The following is a 22,419-nucleotide window of genomic DNA, read 5'->3' as shown; positions in this document are numbered from 1 at the left end:
CCCATGAAACATCTAATTAAGACGATGCTTTTAAAGCTTTAAGGCAACACTGAAAATGAAAGGAATACATTTAATGGTGTTGACACTCTTCTAAAGAGGAGTAAATCTATCTGTGGAGGAAATGTATGTTGTGATATGCAAACGTTTATTCAGCTGCTACAAGATGGAAAATGTGGAAGTTGATCTCTGACAACTTTGGTGTATTTCATTTCTCTTTTTGTAATGCAAAAAAGGAAAAATGTTTGATCACTGTGACAGTCCATTCTAGTCTGCAGATAGTAAGTTGCATATTCAGCTTTGTCTTGGTGATTTCCTGGCTGCTCTGTCTTTAGGCTATGACAAAAACTCATAAACTGAAAGCAGGTTATTTGTCTTTGAAGAATTTGGCCGCTGAGTACAACTCATCTCCTTGTTATCATCCACATCTGCTTCTTTTTTTTTTATCTCAAACACAAACATAGTTTACCAAAGAACATGTTGGAAACCAGTGTCTAGCAGTTGTACACGATAGCGTCTGAAACATGTTGAAAAATTGATTTTAAGTTTAATTGATTGTTGAACATCCACATGTTTTTTTTTTACACTAACAGCTACACATTGTGCATCTGCATCAGGAATTCTGAGAACAATGAAAGATACGTTCATGCTCGACGGTGCGTTGTCGGCTGTTAAGAATATGTAGTGTGACTATGTGTCACCTCTTCCTGTGAGTGACTGTTGTGCATCATACGGAGGCTCAGCAGCAGAAATGTTGGAAAGCAGTGCAAATAATTTGGTAACACTTTTCCAAATACGTTGCTCAACATTTATATGAAAGTCCACGGAGAGGAAACTGTGGAGAAGAGATGGTGTTCAGTGGTTGAATTTGAAATGAACTAACTCCGATTAAATGTTAGTGTAACCTGGAGAGTCGATCTGTAGTCTTAAATACACTTTTCTCCCACAGTAAGAGAAGCTTACGGAAACGTTTTTCTGGTTATGTTCAGGCACTGACTTGAAACACGACACAATGTGTTCACGTTGTCAACAATTCACTGAAAACTTCCCCTGACTTAACCCTTCCCTAACCACACGTGGGTCTCCGGTGACAGGTCCCGCGTCTCGTACGTTCAGCGGTACACCCTGAACGCCTCCCTGCGAGTTGACTGTGTTACAAAAACGCAGCACTGAAAAGAAAAACTGCTTGTGGAGATAGTCCAGGCTGCAATAATGGTTCCCATCACGACGTAATTAAAAACACAAATCCCTCCCAGTCTACGCTGTTACTGGCCTGGTCTGCTGTCTACTGTATAAATAATTATATTTTAGATTTACTATTTATTATATTTGTTATTTTTAGAAGGAAAATGTTCCAACATGTTTTAAATTTTGAGCTAATTCCTTAAGAGCTCTTTTTTTTTTTTTAATACCCTGGTGTCACATTTCAGAGACAAACTCTCTAAACAGCCATTCTTCCACTATTGATAACTGCTGGAAATTGCTTTCTGAAATGCAGCGGTAGCATGTGGCTACACAGGCCTTATTGGATTTGCAACCAGTGAGCCGCTACCTTTTAAATGGAGCACTCACCCAATGTTCACTTACTGTACCAGGACTCGTGTGTACACTGGTATGGATCTATAGATTTTTCTCTTTTGAAAGCAGAGAGTAATTATGAGGAAATATGTTGCCTCGCGCATATCGAATCAGCGAGGTCATCAAGAAAAAAAAAAAATACAATGACTCCTAGAAAAAAGGAAAAACCCTTCTTTTTTTTTTTTCAGTGGCTTCTTTTGAATTACGGGGACAGCTCAATTTAAAATCTGTTAGAAAGAGAAGTTGAAATATGGAGCACAGCTGGATAAGAGTTAGAAAAAAAAAAACAGGCACATGAAGGGAAAAACGTGGGGACATCAGAGGGAAAAGCCTCGATAACCCACGGGAAGACAGATAGTTTCTGCGAGGAGACGTTCATGAGAAAGTTCAGGAATACTGCGACCCTTTTCTCGCCCCGTCTAATCTGTATTTAACAGACTGCAGATAATAAGTAATACGCTGGGAAGCCTCCAAATGGTGGAAAGCTGATATTAGATGAACACAGAGTAATCACATCGTGCTCTCTGTGTGTGTCGCGCACACACACACACACACACACACACACACACACACACACACACACCGTGTCTGTTTCCCTTTTTGTCGCTTATTCCCTCAGAGCTCCTGATTTCCTAATCACCAGCAGAATGTGGTGCCGTTGTAATGACACCAGCAGAGTTCATACACAAGTTACTGTGTGTTGAGCTGCCTGGCCCGCGCAGCACAAGCCGCTTTTTCAACACCAGTGTAACTTTTGGCTTCGGGGGTGCAACAAAAGGAGCAGCTTGTAGGTCTGATCGGGTTTCTCTGTGTGTCACACAGCGGGTGGCTCGCTGGGTGGGGAAAGATGTTTTACCAATCATATAAACACAGCCGGAATAACTGAAACTTTCACATGTGTGCCAAAGAGGAAAAGTCCTGGATTTAGTTTATTACTAAAAAATAAAGTGTAAGTGAGTGTTGGCAGTTGTACTTAATTGTCTGAACGGCCTCGTATTTTACACTTTTCCTGTGTTTTATTTGAAGTGTTGATCCATAAGAAGATATATTTGTAGTTTTAAGAACCAAAAACCATCTCAATGTACTTTTACATCTCCTTTCTCAGGCTTCTCTCTAACAACAGGTCAGTCAACAGTCAGCCAATCACAAGAGAGGAGGCTCTGACCCTCTCTCTGACTGCGTTGTTGTGACATCACAAAGTTACAGAAGTCCCGACGGCTCGTTTTCAGGCTCAGTTTCTCAGTACAGGCTGCGTGTGTTTCTCTGTGGACTGAACGCTTTGATACTTTCACAGTATTAATATAAAACATAGACCTGATCTATCATCAGAAAAGACATGAAAATCCTTGTGCAGAACGTGAAAAGCTGGTATGTCTAGGTTTTGTCCTAGTTTCTCTCTGTCTAGGAGAGATAAGAGAAGAGGTCAGTAAGGATGCAAAGAAGGGCAGATTGGAGGAAGTAGAAAAGTCTGAAGGAAAGAGAGAAAGGGCAGAGGGATAAAACAACAATGAAGATAATAGTGAAGTTTTTCAGTTTAATTCATGATAATGTGAAATGTGGAGTCAGAGTACGATGTTTCAGTTTAAGTACTTTGTCTACAAGTCACTAAATGATCTGGATCCTGAATATATTTGTAAAGATATGTTTGATAAGCCCGACAGGTCTCAGTTACTGGTACCTAGCCACCTAGCCTCCACTTCTGGAACCAGCTCCCACTGGACATGAAAATCTGCCTGAACCGTAACTGGCTTTAAAAAGAAGCTAAAAACTGCTCTTTTCTCCTCTGCCTTTATTTTATCCTTTAATCATTGCACTTTAATTAGATATTGTCAGTTTTATAATCTATGTTTTTAATACTGTTTTCTTTTTTAATGCTTCTTTAATTTCTGTTAAGCGCTCCGATTTACCTCCGTCTGTGATAATGTGCTGTATAAATAAATTTACCTTTGCCGTTACAAGGCGGCACTGATGGAAATACTAAAATATGTTCTGAAGTGAAGTACGTGAAAACTTTCTCTAACTAAAATAAAAAAGTACTTTCCACCTCTGCATATGAGCGACGCGGCTTCACTCGAGCAGTTTATTAGAAGCTGCAGATCTGATTATAATTGTGCACAGAAACCAAACAGCTGTTCAATTGAGTGCAGCAGACGTTGTGATTTACAGATCAAGCTGAAGCTAGTTTCCATCTGTACTCCCACTGAAAGAACACACTTCTATCTGCTCAGATGAGGTCAGGTTTGCTTACTTGACTCCGGGGCTCAATAAACGTTTATGCTCTCTTATTAAAAAAAATAAAAATAAAGAAAATACCAAATGATTCTATAGATGATGATGACAATTCTTCCATTATCGCACTGCAGCAGTAAGAGCTCACTTCATCCTAGAAACGCTCATTTTTTTTGTGCGCAGTACAAAAGGAAATAGAGAATAGTGAAAGCACGCACGTATGTGTGTTCGTGTGTGTGTGTGTGTGTGTGTTGTGTGTGTGTGTGTGTGTGTGTGTGTGTGCATGTGTGTGTGTGAACACCTGCATGAAATGGCACTAATACTGAAGTCTCATGTTGAGTCTTTGCGCAATGGTGTTCTGGGCCGAGCGACTGACATAACCAGGAAGTTCTTAGCTGGAGGGAAAGAAAAAACAAGATTTCTTTCTTTCCTTTCTCCCCAAGTGGGGCAAAAGTAATACATGAAAACATAACAGAAAAATGTGGCTTCAAGTCATAAAAAAAGACTTAATACATGTACGTACATGTGCTCAGAGACTGAGGGGAGAAAGGTCTTTCAGGAGGCTCCAGTTCAAAAGGAGCTTTCAGACGAGATGTTGTCGTAGCTTCCCAGCTAGCTAGCTAGCTATATATGTAGCTATTGTGGGCAGTATTGCACATGAATAAACAGGAATAGTTTCTGGTATTATTATTTCATTTAATAATTTACATTTTTTTTTCATACTTGTGTAAAAGTATCTTTATTTTGGATTTTCTCTGTATTTAATTAAATAATTTAGCCAAAAACTAGCAGAGTCCAGCTGGTGTGATGGAGAAAAGAAACACAAGCTAATTAGAATAATAAATTATACACACAAATGACTGATTGTATCTTTGGATTATTTATTTGTGTGCTCTCGTATGACTTAATTTTTCTGTTTCTTCAATAAATAATTCATGCACAGAAATGAACAAAACATGATGATTAAATGATAATAACATTTTAACATGTTTAAGGATGTTTAATGCCCATGACAACAAAGATAATACAATGTTGTTTAATGAGCAAAAAGGATATCCACTTACATATCTCCATCCAGAATCAGAACTGGATTACACTGAATCCATTTACATTTCCCACAACCTGTTTATTTCACATCGTATTAATTAATTCATGAGCACAAATGAGTTATTTTTCTCTGTGACACATGCTTGGCTTTGTAATTGACATTCCAGACGTTATATGCACATAATTGAAGACCCCCTTTTTTTTTTGTATATATGTATATATCAAAGTCTGATCCAGTTGTCCTGTTGATGAATATATCAGTGACATCATCTAGATGAAGTTAATCAAAACATATCTGGTGCAATCAGAACTTCTGGCTTTGTCCAATGTAACATTCCCCATCTGTTTTCATATAATCAAGGAAGAGATTCAGCGTTTGATTTGTGACACTCCAGGGTCAGAAGTTGGATTTCGAGCAGCTTAAACGAAGGCGATAACAGCAGAGAACGAGATGTCTCGTTTCATTGCATCCTCTAATGGCTGTTGGGTGAATTGAGAATTCAGGGATTTTTCAAATTTGATCCTGTAACCAAACGTGAAATTATACGTATTTTTTTGTTGTTGTTTTTTTTTAAGACAACAGCTTTGATTCGCTGCCACTAACACCGAGACACAGGGATGTGTTGAGGATGGCACTTAGTCACTTTGCAGCTGGGAGGCCAGTTCTCTGTAAAAGAAACAGAAAGTGAGTTTTGGAAGAACTTTTGGGATTGCTCTGCAACTTTCAATTGATTCAATCGCAGAGGAGTTATTGAAATTGCCACCTTGAAAGAAATGGAGCAAACCAGAGAAGAAAAGGGGGGAAAAGGAGGGAGAGCTCAACAGGAATGGAGTGTAATGAAAGAGAAAAGTGAAAGGGGGGGAGAAGCAGTTTTCAGTTTAACAGAGTGTGAGGCTCCAAGTGTGTGTGTGTGTGTGTGTGTGTGTGTGTGTGTGTGTGTGTGTGTCGTCTTTCCTTGGCCCTGAAAATAAGATCTATCTTGCCCGGAGCCTACATCTGTCTTGGAGAAACAATACAAACTCCATTTCCCCCTGCAGAGTAATCAGGAATGTGATTTATTGATCCTGTGTGCAGATCTGCACGCTGGGAAATTACTTTGTAGTCCTGCAGCAGCAGTGACACACAGGCCTCAGTCTGCACTCACGACGGCATCACAGTCCATTTCAATGTGTACCCATCCTCGCTAAGTCAATGTTAGCATCAATGGCTATAATGGAAATGTGCTCTTTGACAAAGCACATAACACAGTGAGTCAGAAGAGTCAGAGGAGTTCTTCTGTGCTTTCAGGGCTCTGAGAGTAAAAGCGCAGTTAATTTCCTGCATCGGCATCGTTAGGTGACTGGTAGTTGGAACGCTACCAAGCTAGCCTGACCTCTGAATCACTGTATCACATTTCAGATTTGTTCAGATATTCAGCTGAGGCCTGGTGTGCTCATTCACTGCTATTTCCTCCAGCTACAGAAACAGTCTTTGGAGCTTTGTAGGCGGCGTTCAGAATGGGGGACAGCATCTTCCAGCATAAGAAGCTAGCTACAAAGCGATATCCACGAAAGATAGCAGAAGAAAAATGGCCTCGGTAAAAGCGACGGATGAGACTGATGCAGCTGTACAGTCAGCTTACAGAAATAACAACAATTAAATATACATATACATAGATGTTCCCACCATGCTTTACTTTGTATTTTTCTCTGAGGTTTTCATAATAATTGCCTGAAAATAAGTAAACTTAATTGCTGCAAAGATATTGTGCAAAGCCAAGATCACTGACTTTCTCATTCTCATCACCTGCGTCACTGCTTGTGTGTGTGGTGGTGGGTGGAAGTGAATGATCTTGTTACTACAAAATCTTTACGCCACACGATGGTTCTTTGATTGTGTCAACAAACCAGACGTATGCAGCTGAATGACTAGAGGATTTTACAAGCGGACTGCCAGTGGTTCAGTTCCTTTCCTCTCCAGACATCATGTGACCAGTAGCTCCGGTGCGGTCGCGCTCCGTTACACAGTGGTCGGCCGTCATGATGTCGGCTAGTGGGTTCCACTTGAGTGAATCCACTAGCTAGCTAACATTAATTTCATCCATCCACCGTCACACTGATAAACTCTCAGTGAAAGTTAAAATACTCTTCTGTAGATTCACTTTGAGTAAAGTGTTGAAATGCATTTTAAAATCAGGTACCTCTGCATATTTTTGTTTTCATTTACAAGGCTATCCGAGCAGAGGCCGGTAACATTTGCATATAAATATCAATTGACCCTGTGTTTACTTTCCTCACTGACACATAGAGACTGCATAAATCAGAGCTCGGCTTTGGGAAGGGAAGAGAAACAGGACAAGATGAGAAGAGAGAGAGAGAGAGAGAGAAAGAAAGAAAGAAAGAAAGGAAGAAAGAAAGAAAGGAAGAGAGAAGGTGATGAGAGAGGAAGAGCAGGTCCTGCTCACTAGTGGCCATGTCCCTGTGCTGTTCAACACTGACCTGATCACATTCGAACAATGCAGGCCTAATTACCACTGAGATGTATGTTCTCTGGTGATTACAGTGGAAGCTATAGGCTCAATTTAACAAACCTAGCATAATTATAGTGTCATAACAGAGTATAAAACACATTTTGCTTATGTTAATCGTTTGTCTGAGACACAGTTCTGTAATTCAGATCCAAAATTTCCAGACTGTAGTGTGTGGATCGTTCATCGCAACATTTAAACCTGATTCTCCTGCATTACCGCTCAACAGATCATTTATGCTACTACCCAGTTTTTAATCCGCATTTTGCCTCCAAACATCGTAAAATGCACATATGTAGATCAAGGAAACCAAAATTTTTTCCGGCAGCATGCCTCCAATCCTGCATAGCAAGCTCCCTGCGCCTGGTCATGGGTATATAAAGTAATTGGTAATATAGTACTGAGACTCCTGGGTTTCATTTAGGGGTTTCATTAAAAGAAATTCTTCAGAACAGAAATTTACAATGTTAGTTGTGGAACCAGAACTTATTCTCCCTCTCTATAGCTTTACCCTTTCCCTTTTTTGTTGACTTTGAAATGACAAATGAATACTCGGAGCATGTGCTGTATGATGATAAAATGAAAAGAACAAAGGGTGAGCCATGGCTGTTTTGCAGACTCTCATTTGATTTACACATGTCCCATAAACATCTAATGGACTCTATAAACTGTACTCCTGGGGGAAGCATGCGAGCCCACAAAACGACGGGGAATGATCAAAGCTGGTAGAGCGAGCGCGGGACCACCGCCATGCCAGCCACCTTCCTTCCAGCGAGTCACACCTGCTGCAGTGGAGAGTGCGTATCTGTCTAATGTGCAGCACAGCGGCCCTTATCATTTAGCTCGTGCTCTGGGGCTTTTTAACCCCCTGAACTGAGTTGAAGCTTTATGTTGGCGGGGCTCGGCTTGATATGTTCTCCCACGATAATATTTCACTCTCTGGATAGCTGCCAGCTCATCGCTCTCTCTCTCTCTCTGGTGGAATGCAGAGATAATAGTGGGGAGCTCAAGATGATTTTTTATGGAGGTGCTTAGTGCCAGCTTTCCAGGCGTAGCCAGCTGATGCCGTAGTCCACTGTCTCCCCCCTGTAACCTGCTGTACACTGCAGTCGGGCTAACAGCTCTCCAAACCTCCTCTGGGTGTTTAAATACGCTGAAAATGTCAACCACGGCATGATAACTGATGAACACGGCGGTTCGAATGGAAGGACAGTGATGTATATTTGTTTGCCTCCTGTCTTTCGGTGCGCTCTCTGCACATCAGAGGCTTGGATGTAAGAGGCGAATGGAGGACCGGAGCAATCTGTTTTTGCTTATTTGATGGTGTTGCCATGTGCTTCGGGTTCTTTGAGGCAATAACAAAAATATGGCAGCTTTAACTGCCCATCTGGTCATCTTAAAACGGGGAATACTACTCAATTTGAGGAATCAAGAATGTATGTAGCAATTAAAAGCAGCAGCGTGTTTTGGATTTAGGTTTGTGAGGGAACTGCGCTCACAGCGAGTCGCTGGATTTTTGTAAACAACAGTAAAAGCATGGGACCGTGATGATGGGTACGAGGTTTGAGGTTCATTGAAGCTGTCACTTCATTGTGTGACTGGTTCATTTAAAACTGATCTGCTGGCAAAAACCTGTAGGAAAAAGCCAGAGTCTGTTAAATATATTGTCTTTTCAGCATTTGCATGCAAGACAGCAAATGTTGAGCAGATTATTATGATGCTGACAAAGCTTGGTTGATATGGAGATGCACAGAGTTTTGGCCCATTGTAGCATAACAGTGTAGTTACCTCACTGTTCTGAGGATTGAATTAAAACAGAATTACATTTTACTATCAGATATACATCTGAAATCTGTGAAAGCGCTCGATACTAGTTTTGCATCCTGTGATCGGAATAGAAGAGATAGTTTTTCAGTTGTTGTGATGGTTAACTAAATATCAAATACTGAAATTATTCTGGAAACATCTGTAGATCTCAAGCTGAGGGTTGAGATGCCTACAAACAGTTGAACAATAACATATACTGCTAACACTGGATCACTGTTGTTGTTTCTCCAGCTAACAGGAGCTAAATGGCTAAATCTGGAAGCAGCTGTTTAGCTTGCTAAGAGTGGCTGGAAGCATGTTACTGTTAGTTTTATAAGATTGATTATTCATTTATTTAAATATTGACCTTTTGGGCTTCCATATTTTGGCACAGAAAATCTTTTGTCCACTAATTTTTATGCTGTTTTAAACGTTTCTCAAATCTTTTTACAGAAACACTAGATAACATCAGCTATCCAGGCCTCTTAAAGGCATTCAAATGAAACAATCAGAGGTGGGGAAATCATTTTGGGTTTAGCTGATCACAGCTCACATGCAGCCTGTGACAGAGGGTCGTGAGTCAACACTGCTTTGCTTAAAATGGCCACAAACCAAAAAGTCTGGGAACCAGTGACCTAAATAAATAGCACGTCTGGGTTAAATTTGGAAATTCAGTACTTGGAAGTTCACCAGATAACCTGAGTTCCTTTTAAACAGCCCGATTAAATTATATCAGCTTATGAGAAGAGCGCTGGGCTTCACGGTATTATCTTCCTCCTCTCTCACGTTAACAGCCTGTGTCACTGGAGGCCCAAGTCTGATGCTACTTAGCCAGAAAACTTGTGGTTTCTGCCTCCAAGAAATGTTTATATCAGTGAAATTATTACAACCTGTACGTTGCGAACATATGAACCTTGGTAAGTGGAGAGCTATTACACTCAGAGACAGCTATTTCTGAGTTTCCCAAGGTTGAACATGCTGCGTCTCTGGCATCCGCCCGCCAGCACGCTCTTCCACTGTGTGTGCATGCGTTACGTCGGGCCTCGGACTGTACCATGTTTCACTGTCAAAGCAGAACCAGCTGGAGGACGAGTGCGAGACGTTTGCACCTGCAACACCATAGTTCCCCTAATGAAAAACACACCAGTCCCACAGGGAGAATTCAACGGTGTCTGTTTTGCACAGAGACGAGGTTGACCTAGGGATTTATGGGAGTGACAAACTCCAGGGACTGAATCATTATTTTGATGAGGACGCCTGAGGCTCACGCAGCCGCGTGCCAGTGGTTCGAGGTCTTCGGACACACCCTGTTTGTCTGTAGAGATAGTTTTCCTCTGTGAAGCTTTCTCATATGTAAATTTCTCATGAACAGTGTTTTCCTCTTTGTCTGCTTACATAAATGAGTCCCCTGTGCGCCAAGAGAACTCAAACTAGGGTCAGCTGTAAATCATTCATACTGCAAAACTCTTTGAGTTGAAGAAACTTTGCTGAAAGTTAGTGGTTTGAATTCCTGCTTTGCCTGGGAAAATCTATGTAGAGAAAATGCAATAACTGTCATTGTGTTGCAGTTTGAGGAGCGCGCCTAACCACAAGGGGAGGCTCGACAGCACAAGTTACTATAGTAGATAATGTGTGTAAATATGTATAACTGAATAAATGAGAAGCAGGGAGCGTTGATTAAGACTGTGCTTGCTCAGCAAACTTCCTCTTCATTAAGTGAAGCTGAAGAATACCAGCATCAGTGAAAGCAGGATTAGAAACTTGAAACCCCACAGCGGCCTGTGAGGAAAGTTGCAGGGAAAAAACGGCGCGTTCGTTACATTGTTAAGATTCTGTGTTAGCAGGTGGCTCATGCATTTTCCCATCCCAGCGCATTGATTTTGGAAATCCAATAGATGGCCATGCTCCTCGGGCTCCTCTCTCATTACCACGGTATCAGCCTTGTTTGATATTCATGGTGGAATATTATGAGAAGATAAATCGTTTAATCTTAGTTTTTATTGAACCCTGTCATGAGTGAGACACTCCTCTCCATCCTGTGGGTGTAGCTGAAGCGGTTTGATAGAATGATGGATTAGAAATTAGCCAGTGAGGGAATTTAGCAAAATAACACGATCGAACTCCATCCGCTTGAGTTTCACTGCACCGACGGCTGGTACTTTATATGCAAAAAGACTTTCAGAGTCCTGACATTGCACTTTTCCAAACCTTGTTAAGCTACATGCTAAAAGCTAAAAGTACGTTCATGTTTCTACCCAATGCACCTTATCAAATATAAAGTATTCAATATCCATAATGACTATAATCTGTGTCCAGAAAGGTGGTTTTTCAATGTTTGTTTTGCTGACAACTTCAGCGATACTGATGTGCTGTTTTCGTCACTGCATGACCCGAGAGATCACCTGTCAGTCAAAGAATGTGGGTGGGACTATAACAGGTTTCTTCTTCGATTTCCTGTTGAGGTTTTGGTTCAGTAGGTGGCGCTCTTTTAACTTTAATGTTAGCAGCTTCTGGGTAAGCATCCTCCTCTGGCTGTCTGCTCTGTCATCACTTCTAAATCTGCACGTTTGCAGATGATACAGACGTGTTTGTTTTTAATAGCCTGCCAGTAGACGGCACCTAGTGGCAGTGGGAAGAAATGCTTTTTTTCATTTGAAGTTTGACATGCAAACTTTTTGGTACCATGGTAAAGAGAAGCAGAAACAAGACAGAGGTTGTGTCCAAAATCTACTCACTTCTCCCTGTGAAGTCCACTATGAAGTGAGTTCACCCATTTTGTAGTGCTGTTCGAATGTATAGTGAGAAATATTTTACCCACTGCATCATGAAAACTAGTGTGATAGAGATGTGAATGTCTGTACAAAATTTTATGACCCTCCGACAAATAGTTGTCAAGACATTTCACTGAAAATCACAATTTGTAAACCTCATGGTGGCGCTACAGAAAAAAAACACCAAAAGCATGAGGATATCTGGATATCTTTTGGTCACCATGGATACCATCATGGAAATGAGCACAGGGAGAAGCCAAGTTCACCTTTATCTAAATCAAAATATGATGGATGATTACATTAAATAGCCAGTGTTGTTGCATTTCAGCCAGTAGTAGCAATATAAGAGCTGACTGTTGGAAGCACAACGATGGCGCTGAGTGGAGTGAGATGCTTTAAGGTTATGGGAGGACCTGGTGCAAAGGGGGTTACGGTGTTACATTTTTATCTTTCATCTCAGCTGGACAGGGGACAGAGTGTGAGGCTGCCAAATGCCTTGAGGGAGCTCTCCCAGTTCAATATTTCATCCTGATGGGGCCTAGTGGTGTGAGAGGGGTCAGCGGTGAAGAGCAATGGGAAAATGTGGAGGGAGCGTTCATACCTGGTGAAAAAACACCATGTCTGTGCAAGAGAAGTGCAGAGAGAGAGAGAGAGAGAGAGAGAGAGTAGACGGAGGAAGCGAGGGAGTGCAGGAAAAAAAGGGTCAGGGTGAGAGAAAAATGGAGAAAGACATCGGGAGAAGGAGACAAAACAAGAAGTGGTATCTGGAGCGGGAAGCAGGTTGAGTGGACGTATTCACTGCGAAATAAAGAGAGAAAGAAAGAATATGACAGGGAGAGTGAAAACAAATAGAGTGCAATGTTCAACCTTCCCCACAATAAAAACACATCCATTTGGCCCCTACACCATCCTTCCTTTTATTTTTTTTCATTCTGCAATTTTCGCCCTTAATTCCCATCGCTAAGCAACCCGGCTTTTTAAAAAGTAATGAGACGTGTTCATATGAAGAATCATTAAGGGAAATGAACATGTCTATTTTACTGTCTTCGTGTCTCACCGTTATTCTGTCTAAACTACTTGCACTTGGGGAATAAAACAGAAACACAACATTTTAGCAAAAAGCTGAATACACTTACTTTTTGAACATTAAGTACAAGAGATTTCTCTCAGTCTTAAAAGCCTACACCCCAAGGAAAAAAGCAGATAAACAAGTATAATCATCGAGTGGAAACAGACTTTTCCCCAGAGGCTTTAAAGAAGGAAGCATAAAGTTTGAGGAAGATCAAGTCGATATTTAGTAACTGAGTTAAAACCTTGAAGGGTTTTAAGATAAAAAGCAGATTTTTATGAATTTCATTCAAAGCACAGACAGTGTGAATTTTCCTATTCAGTGAAGCGCTCAACACCTCAGCAGCTCATCTCTCTCTTCTGCCTTCTATCTATGTACAGTATCAGTCTGTCCGTCCATGTGTGTCTGTTAGAGTCACTATGCCCATTATACTACGCATAATGGCACAATTTACAATATAATTTCCAAATAAATACAGCATCCACTATGAAGGGTTAGTCTGAATCAAACCTACAAGAGACAAACCTTCATTTCTGTTCAATTTAAGGCTTTCACTGCAGTGGACAGTTTCTTGCACACACCTGGGTTCTGGATGGTGTAGCTGTGTATCAGCCATGACAACGTACAGAGCTTGTAAAAACGCCACAGACCGCCATGTAGTTTCAACCAAATGTAAGTGCAGCTAAAACTCCGCAGCATCCAAGATGGCTGACGAAATGACAGGTTTGCCAAGCACCTCAGAAAAATACATACATATATATATATATGTAGTGATAACAGGTAACATCTAAAGAACAATATTATTGCTATTGCTATTCATCTGCTGATCATTTTGAGAATTAATTGATTAACCATGAATCAGAAAATAGCAAAAAGAAAAAAAGAAAATGCACATTATAATTTCCCTCAGCCGAAGATGTTGCGTTCAAATCAAAGTTTTTTTCATTCAACCAGAACCTCAAAGTTATTCAGTTTACTACCAGATACGTCAAAGACTCAAAACTTCGTATCTGAGAAGCTGTGAAATAGATAGTTGCTCTAGACGACCAGATCCTCCCTCCGAGGCTGTGGATACTCGATACACGCTAAGGTTTTGAGAATGTTTCTCATTTTCGTTCTGGCCTGGTCTCAGAGCTTTGTTTTGGACGGAGGACTATTTTGGCTTTTCACAAGTAAGCTAGCTCAACCGCTGTCAATTTAGCTCTTCAGGGTCATCTTCATGAGAGCTGCTGTTTCCTGATGTCTTGTGTGCGGCGTCCTCTGAGCTCGTACTGTAGTTCATCCATGTATTTTATTATTCATCATTATTTCAAATGGGTGCCACTTCAGTTGGGTGATACAGGAACACTGGTCCTTTGGCGTATTGTATGGAGCAACAAAAAGTCAAAAATATTACTGAATAGATAATAACAAATAAATACTATTGTTAGTTAAACAAGATTAATAGAGTTTCAAAAGAGGAATTTAGCTTTATATTATGTATTTTTACTCCATTTTAATAATTTTACAGTATTACATGTTGATGTATTCAATTATATTTTTGACTTGTCTGATAACCTTTAATTACATTTTGTCAGTTTTAGCTCCACAGTCTAGTATTCGTTATGACTGACAATATTACAAACCGGCTTTAGAGATTAAACGCTTGGCTTTTACTCTGGAAATCTCACAGTCGGACTCGACACCTTTTCTACCTGATAAAAGCTCTGATTTAATATTATGGTGGTCAGTCACCTTCCTCCTGTGTCATAATGTTCTGTGTGTTTTTATTTTTTAATTTTTATGAACACCTGGAAGCCTGTTCTCGCTCATTATAAGCCGATGAAAAGCCCCCCCTCAGATTTGACTTTCTAATTCCTAAAGTCCTTCCCATGTGGCAACGATCTACGACATGGGCTGATGATGAACTAACGGACTGGGTCAGGTGGCGGAGGTAATTGTGAGACACATAGGGGGGAGGATTACATTTGACAGGTCATTCATCCCACTTTAGTTAATAGTAAGCGAGGCTGGCGGCTGTGAAAAGAGCATTTAGACCTCACCAGTGGAGCCCTCGTTGACTGGTCATTCTCTCTCTATATATGTGTTTTGATAGATATCAGTATGTGTTTTAAATCCCCTCTCCAGTGCAGGATGGAGCCTGTGAGGAGAACGCCCAGTATAAACACTACATGCCTCAGTCATACACAAATTTTAAATATAGCTCACACTGTATATAATACATTATAACACAGGCATCATACGTTCTCTCTAGAGGCTCTACACTCAAAACAGTACGACGTACACCTTTGCCACACACACACTGCTGCAAATAAATTCCCTAATTGAGGAAGTATGTTTATGTGCACTCAGTTTTGCTTGAGCTCATTATTTTCTGTCTTTTTTTTTTAATTATCTTATCAGTGTTTAATTTAATTTTAAATATGACAATGTAAAAAGTGGAGTAAAATGTTTTAAATAAATTGTTCCCATTGACTTTAAATGGCATTCTGGATAAAAGCATCTGCCTGGTGAATGTAATGTCATGCAAATTCACACCTTTTTTCCCCCATATACATTTTCATGTGAGTCATAATTGAGCCACATGAAACTCTCTGGGTTGAATCATCCGTACAAAAGAGAAGAGAGAAAATATCTGGTTCTTTAATAGAAAGTAAAAGGTACAAGATTACAATCATTCAACTGTAAAAGCTAACCACAATTCCCAAGGTGCATTCTGTTACGAGCACCATTATGGTGTGTGAAAGCTAAAGAACTCACTGTTGAGAAAACTGACAATATTATATTCAGTTTAAAGAAAACCTTAGATGTAAATCAAGTTTTCTAACCGTGTTAACAATGTTTCATTTAATGTTTTTTATATAATAAAAGACACATGATGAGCGAACTAAGCACAATCCCGTCAAGTTGGAGGGGGCGGGGCAAAAATAAGAAAAACTTTGTCAATACAGAGAGCAAGAGTTTGCATTAGCACAACCACAAACACTGTGTCAGCCACTGCCAGCTACAAGCTAACAAACAACACAAACAACATAACAAATAACTATCTTACCGCTCTGATGCGTCTGATAGTCGCCTATTTTGATGCACAACAAACTCCTGAGGCTGCGACTGACAGAGGTTCAAACATGAGTCTCTCTGATGTTTCCTCCTCTAACCGTCTTGATACTCCATTTATCTCTTTCACCTGCCAACCAGGAGTAAGCAGCGGTGGTGGGCGGGGCACGAGGCCTGAGCCACATTTCTCAATGAGGAAGTAAGCGTAGATGCGCTTCCAGAGCCGCAGTGGGAAAAATGATTAATCGTAGAGGAGTATTGTTTTCTACATAGTTTAAAACATTATCTGGAAAGGAACTTTAAATGAGTAAATTCTGGATTAATGTTGAAGCTGTAGCTCCAATGTTTTGTTCCCAACTGAAACGACAGCATTTTGAATTTACTACATCACCCTCCTTTTGTGTTAAGTAACACTGAAACTATCCTTTAACTGCCCTTCATAACGAGATAGTGTAATGATGATGCAATACTTTTTAGGGAGGACTTCAGGGCGCATGGTTGGGCTATAAAGTGTGAGACTCTGAAAACAAGATGGTGGTTCATGCCTCATCTCTTACCAGCAGTAAACACCATGGAGGCAATTCATCGAAAACCATTCGCACAGCTCAACTTTGGAATAACATGGGCCTTTGAAGTGAGTGTGTGTTTTTATTTAAAAAGTGGGTGGGTTTGAAAACCAGAATTACTGCCTCTAGTTTTGTACATGGAGAGCAGATTTACACCTCCGAGCCCCAGTGCGTAATTTGTTTGACCCCATAAATTATGTATATACATATTCACATGCATAATGAAAGAGTTGCACTGTGGATGGAAAACCACCATTTTGTGCGCTACCTATTAAATGACTAAGCAAAGAACACACCTTTGTTTGCTTACTGATGTAAACAAACCGTAACGGCATCAATTAATCCGTTGTTTTCTGGAGTTATTGTATATTAAATGACCTGCCAATCAATTTGAGAGTGAAAAGCATCACGTCTCTTTTTCATAGAGGCTGGATTCTTTTGTTCACATTTGTACATCGTGCAGGATAATGAAGACACGTCTCATGTTTGAATGTTTAAACCCATCTTGCAGTTAAATAAATAGCTGACTGTCCCCAGATGTCAAAAAATGCTTACCAAAATATTTCCTTCAGTGCCATAAAACTCTACCCAGCTACTCATCTCTGTTATTGGTATTGATCAATCAACCCCCTGCAGTTATTTTATACTCATTTTATACTGAAGGGCAATAAGAAACGTGACTCATCGCTCCTTCAGAGCGATTGTGAGCTCTTCAAAGAGAGTTCAGACAGCTGAATTAAACCAAAATGTCACATAACTGATTACTTGATGCTTTGTTGTGTATTTTAGATCCGGCTTTTTAGTTTGACACTAACTCCTTCTGTCACACACAAAACCCACATCACAGAAGCCTAACCTAAACAGATAGCACTCAGTGTGTGTTTTTGTTCCTTTTATCAGTCGCCTGCTGTAAAAGTCAGCCAGTCTGGACGCGACCATCTCAGCTCATCACTGTCTTGTCTTGTCACATTATCCGGCAGTGCTGAGTGGGGGAGCGTCAGCGGTGGCTGCTGTGCTGGACTTTGAGACGGACAGGCCTTCTGTGGGCTGTCAGATAGTATCCGGCAAATGACCTGCTCATTCTCCCTCGCTGTCGACACGCCGCCGCCGCCGTCTCTCCCCTGACAGAATCAAAGACACACAAACGAACGAAAGGAGACAAATACAGAGAGCAAGATGATGGAAAAAATAGATTTCCTTATACTGTTAAGAAATCTTTACCATGATATGTTTTCTCAGAATGCTAACAAATAAAATGAATTGTTAAAATGTACTGTTTTGCTTATCTGCAAGTATATAGCTAACATTAGCGTTGGTGGTTTATTTAGAGGTGGAAAGAAACGCCAGTGTTGTCTGTTCGTCTCCTGAAGTTAGCGCGCTAACCAGCGAGCCCCAGCCCAACCTCTTGTCTTGCAAATGCAACGCTGGCTGAAGCTCCCTGAATCACCACCACCCGCTCCCAACAAGAAACCACGTTCAGTGGCATCTGTATATGTACTGCTAAATAAAAACAAAATGCCACTATCGCTACGTAGCTAGCGTTAGCATTAACAGCTGTTTACTTACCGGTGTAGAAGAAACGTTGCAAGTTCAGCATCAAACTTATCAAACAATCACTAACCTCTTTTCTAGTAAACTCAACAATGGCTGAAGCTTTAGACGAGTGACAATCACCACCCCCCGCTCCCAGCAAGAAACTGTATTTAAAATACAGTGAAATCCAAAATACAATCCAATACAGTAGTTGTTCTTAGTGCTTAGCATTTGTGAAGTACTGATCCAGAATTTGGGAACCATTTAATAATTTGGTGGTTCTGCACTGAGGAAACAAGATGTCTTAGCTTTGATGGCCCTGAGTGTTTTCCCTGAAGGGAGAGGTATTAAGAGGGGGTGTATTATAACCTCGTCTTGTAAACGCGACAATGGCAGGCGCTCGTAAGGCATCAATCACCACCATCCGCTCCCGACAAGAAACCATGTTCAGCGGCAGAGAAAACTTACAATTAGCCCTTTTAAAGTTGCTTTCGAGTTAGTATTTATGGGCAGAATCCTCTGTAATTTACTGACATTAAAAAACACAATTCACCACATATCAAAAGGGAGGAGAAGACTTAAAAGAATGTTAGAAAATGTAAATAGATTTAAAAATGTAGGAGAGGTGAATGAAGGTAAGGGGCTAACAAGACTTACACAAAGCTGCACACCAACATTTTTACACTAAAATAATAATTAAGCTGCACCACACATTACTCTGTGTCTTTGACTGTGTTTGTAAGATCTCGAACCCTCCGTGTTTGCCCCAAATTGCTTTTTTTGGATGATGTTAAGACTGTTTACGCTAGTACGAGACCTGTTCAAAAGCACTGCAAATATGTCTTTTTTCCTCAGTTGCAGATTGGCTGAGTTCGCCATCTGCTCTCTGATTGTGGTGGCTTTACCTCAGCCGCAGGCGAGAGGCTGTTTCTAAGCAGACAGCTCATCAGGATGACTGACAAGTGTTGGTGCTGGAACTCGACCAACTGTGGGGTGGGGGGGGGGGACCACATATTACGAGCTTTAGGAAGTGATTTGAAAGATGACACTGAATTCGCCGCAGCCCGCGACGGTGCTCTGCTCGCTGCTGTGGGCTCGAGAATGGGCATATGTGATATGCTGTGGCGTGTGTGGGTGTTTGCACTGTGTTTGTGTTTGCATGTGGATTATATGTGTGTCGCGGTACATTTGTCCCGGCAACAGTTCCGTCCCTGGCAGGCGTGGCCCATGTGGAGTGTGTGGCTCAGTGGGTGGCTGATGGCAGCGGGGCTCGGGGAATAACATGTCCCCGGAGCTGCAGCTGCTCTCTGCAGACGAGGCCCCCGAACGCATCGTGTTTGAGTGCAGGGAGGGAGTGAAATGCTACATGACAGGGGGATTTCTTAAAAAGATACATGGAAAGATGCACAGGAGGTGGTGGGATTTGGCGCTGAATTGTGGGTAAATTAGCAGTTCTGCCAAGGAAAGCACAGTGGAATAAAGTCAGAAAGAAAAATTTTAAACCTCTTTTTCACCACTTTTTACCCAGTGATTGATGATGTTTCCACAAATAAGTACTAATATCTGTACTGATCATTTTACAGGACGATGCCATTTCTTGTGGTTGCATCACTATAGATTCATTTCACCGCATCTGCACCGCAGTGAAGGAGAAATAACATGTTTCTAGCCCAGCGCATGTTTCTAGTAAGAGGTCATCCATCCTCTCGTGGCCCAGATGTTTTTAACTGGCGTGAGCTTTCCAGAGCTCAGGCCCCAGTTTCCCAGCAGGCTGCAGTTGCATCTGGTTCTCTGCTGTAGTGTTTCCCCTGCCAGCTAGTCTTCGCCAACTCCATGTGTCATCCTCTTCACTCTTCCCAAAGACTTGGGTGAGATTTACAGTACAAAGGTGGACTGTTGCATAACACTTTCTTTCAATGTGTGTCAGGGCAAAGGCAGAGGGGAGCCCCTGCTCTAACGTAATGCAGGGTTCTCAGTGGTTTCTGATCTCTTTGCCATTTGCTGCACATTTCACTGCATATCATCAAGTGCATTTCGGTTGAAAAAGTCGACATGATTTGCTTCTTCCTTTTTGATATTACCTACACACTTACACTAAGTGCAAAGTGTTTCATAATGCAGATTGTGCATGGCATGTAAATCAATAAAACACAGAACAGATGTAGTTTATATGAAAGTGATATGAACTCTGGTGTCTGATAGCACAAGTTCAACTGATATTCTAGAGGTTTCCTCCTTATATCATCTACTTTAAAACACTCGGCTCTGTATTTTAAACACTTTATTTTAGCAAAACATTCACTGTAAATGTATTCTCCATTAAAAGCTGATAATGTATCCCATTTTCCCAACTGCTGCGTAGGTGTGTGAGGTTGAACTGCTTGGGCTGTAAAAGCTCTTATTAGCACAGTATCTGCTCCACTCTCTCTGTGCATTAATCTTTCATATAGCTCAGGATAACTGCAAATATTCACTTAGCTATAGTCATTTTTTATCATAGGAGGATCCAACTTTGTGTCTGTGTGTATTTGCTTCTTTCAGTTGCATTCATGCTACCGCTAAATTTCATATTCCATTACATCTGAAGCACCTGCAGAGCCAAACCAGGCAAACCAAATGAACTGTAATGATCATTTTTTATCTTAAAGCAGCAGTATTTGTTTATTATTTTTATTTTTTTATCCACTTGGAAGTAATGAAACACTGTAAACACCACACTAACACGTTATCACCTCATAAATTTGATATGGTGAATTTGCTGGCAAACAGTAACCTAATTAAAAATCCAGCTTCCGGCCACAACGTTAGCATTCAGTTCAATATTCGATCTCTTTAGCGCTGTTTTGGTTTCCGCTTAATCCTGAAGGAAATATCTGACTTTTCAGCTGCTAAATGCTCCACAGTGTTCACCAGCTAGTTGCTAACTTTGCTAGTCCACTGTTTGGTGCTGAGCAGCTGGCATACGGTGAGTTTCTCAGAGCCTCTTTTTTTTTGCTGAAAACAGCCATTTCTTTTACTACGGTTACCCCTGACGTCCAAACTACTCCAGAGCTTTCAAGCGCCAAAGACCACAGACTTTTGGAAACACTGTCTGATTGGGTGAAAGCAACGTGGATAACGAATTACAAGTGTCACTAACCTTGTTGCCTTTGCTAGCAGCTGTTGCTCATTCCTGGTGTATGTGAATGGTCATGTGTGTGAATGGTCACGTATGTGAATGGTCAGGTGTGTGTGCGTTTTCAGGTGTGTTGGTGTGGGCGGAGATCGTTTTTGATATGGAGCATCGTCTGGAAGCCAAAACAATGAGCTGAAAGACACTAAAACGCTCCATAGAAGTGAGAGGAACTGCTGAGGGTGGTGATAATTCAACACTATGAGTGACTACTTTCACATGTCATTTGATCTATTGTTAATATAATAATATAGAATATAAATTAGTGAACTGTTTTCTCTGTGTTTGGCTGATGAATACTTCAAGAATGAATCATCTCAAAACATATGCACGTAGCATCTGTCCTGATTTTGTGGGTTTGAACCTAAACTGGGCGATTCCTTGGTTCTAAAAACCTCATATAACCCCTCTGCAGACCGGCACTTTGTTTGTGTTTTCACATTTTCTCTGTCAGAAATTTCCTGTCACAAATATTCCATTGAATTTGGTGCAGGGCTGAAACACAATGCCATTTCCTCAGCAATCCTTTGTGTTGAGTGCCACAGTGGATCATAAGTGTCTGAAAACACCCACCCAGGACTACTTTGTGATACAGCCCAATGCTGTAAACATAAGCACTGTGAGTCATTCATGTGAGACTCCCTCTCTTCACTGACAGCTCAGTTGTCGCCGCTGTTTTGCAACGAGAGGAACATTTTATTGTAGCAAGATTTTGATTATAAAACCATCTGTGTTCATTTTGATAGAAGTTATTTACTGGATCCAATCTATGAAAAATGGAACCATTACATCTTCATTTACTTGAGACTTGTGGTTCAAAGAAGAAAAAGACAGAAGTGATAAAAGACAGGAAGGAAAACATACAGGAGAATTTAACTAGAAACTCACTGCTTATTCAAAAAAGCATCTGTACCTCAGTAGAGCTCTAATGAAAACTAATGTGTTTTGCTTTTAAAAAGAACCAATTTTTTCATTGGTTTTTGCCATTAAATCTCATGTCAAAGTCAGAACCATAGTACGAGCACAAAACCGCAGCAACCCTTTTGAACAGCCTTTAGATATTGGACCTTCAAAGTTTATCACGTAA

General features: G+C 40.8%; 1 protein-coding gene across 3 annotated transcripts in view; it reads left to right on the top strand.

Annotated features, from left to right (window-relative positions):
• The window catches only part of znf385d (zinc finger protein 385D), a 76,529-nt gene that overhangs the window by 9,660 nt on the left and 44,450 nt on the right, over positions 1-22,419 (top strand). The gene's annotated exons all lie outside the window — the stretch shown is intronic.

This window comes from Seriola aureovittata, chromosome 7, assembly GCF_021018895.1.
Source record: "Seriola aureovittata isolate HTS-2021-v1 ecotype China chromosome 7, ASM2101889v1, whole genome shotgun sequence".
NCBI lineage: Eukaryota > Metazoa > Chordata > Actinopteri > Carangiformes > Carangidae > Seriola > Seriola aureovittata.
This window is presented reverse-complemented; position numbering and strand designations above follow the sequence as displayed.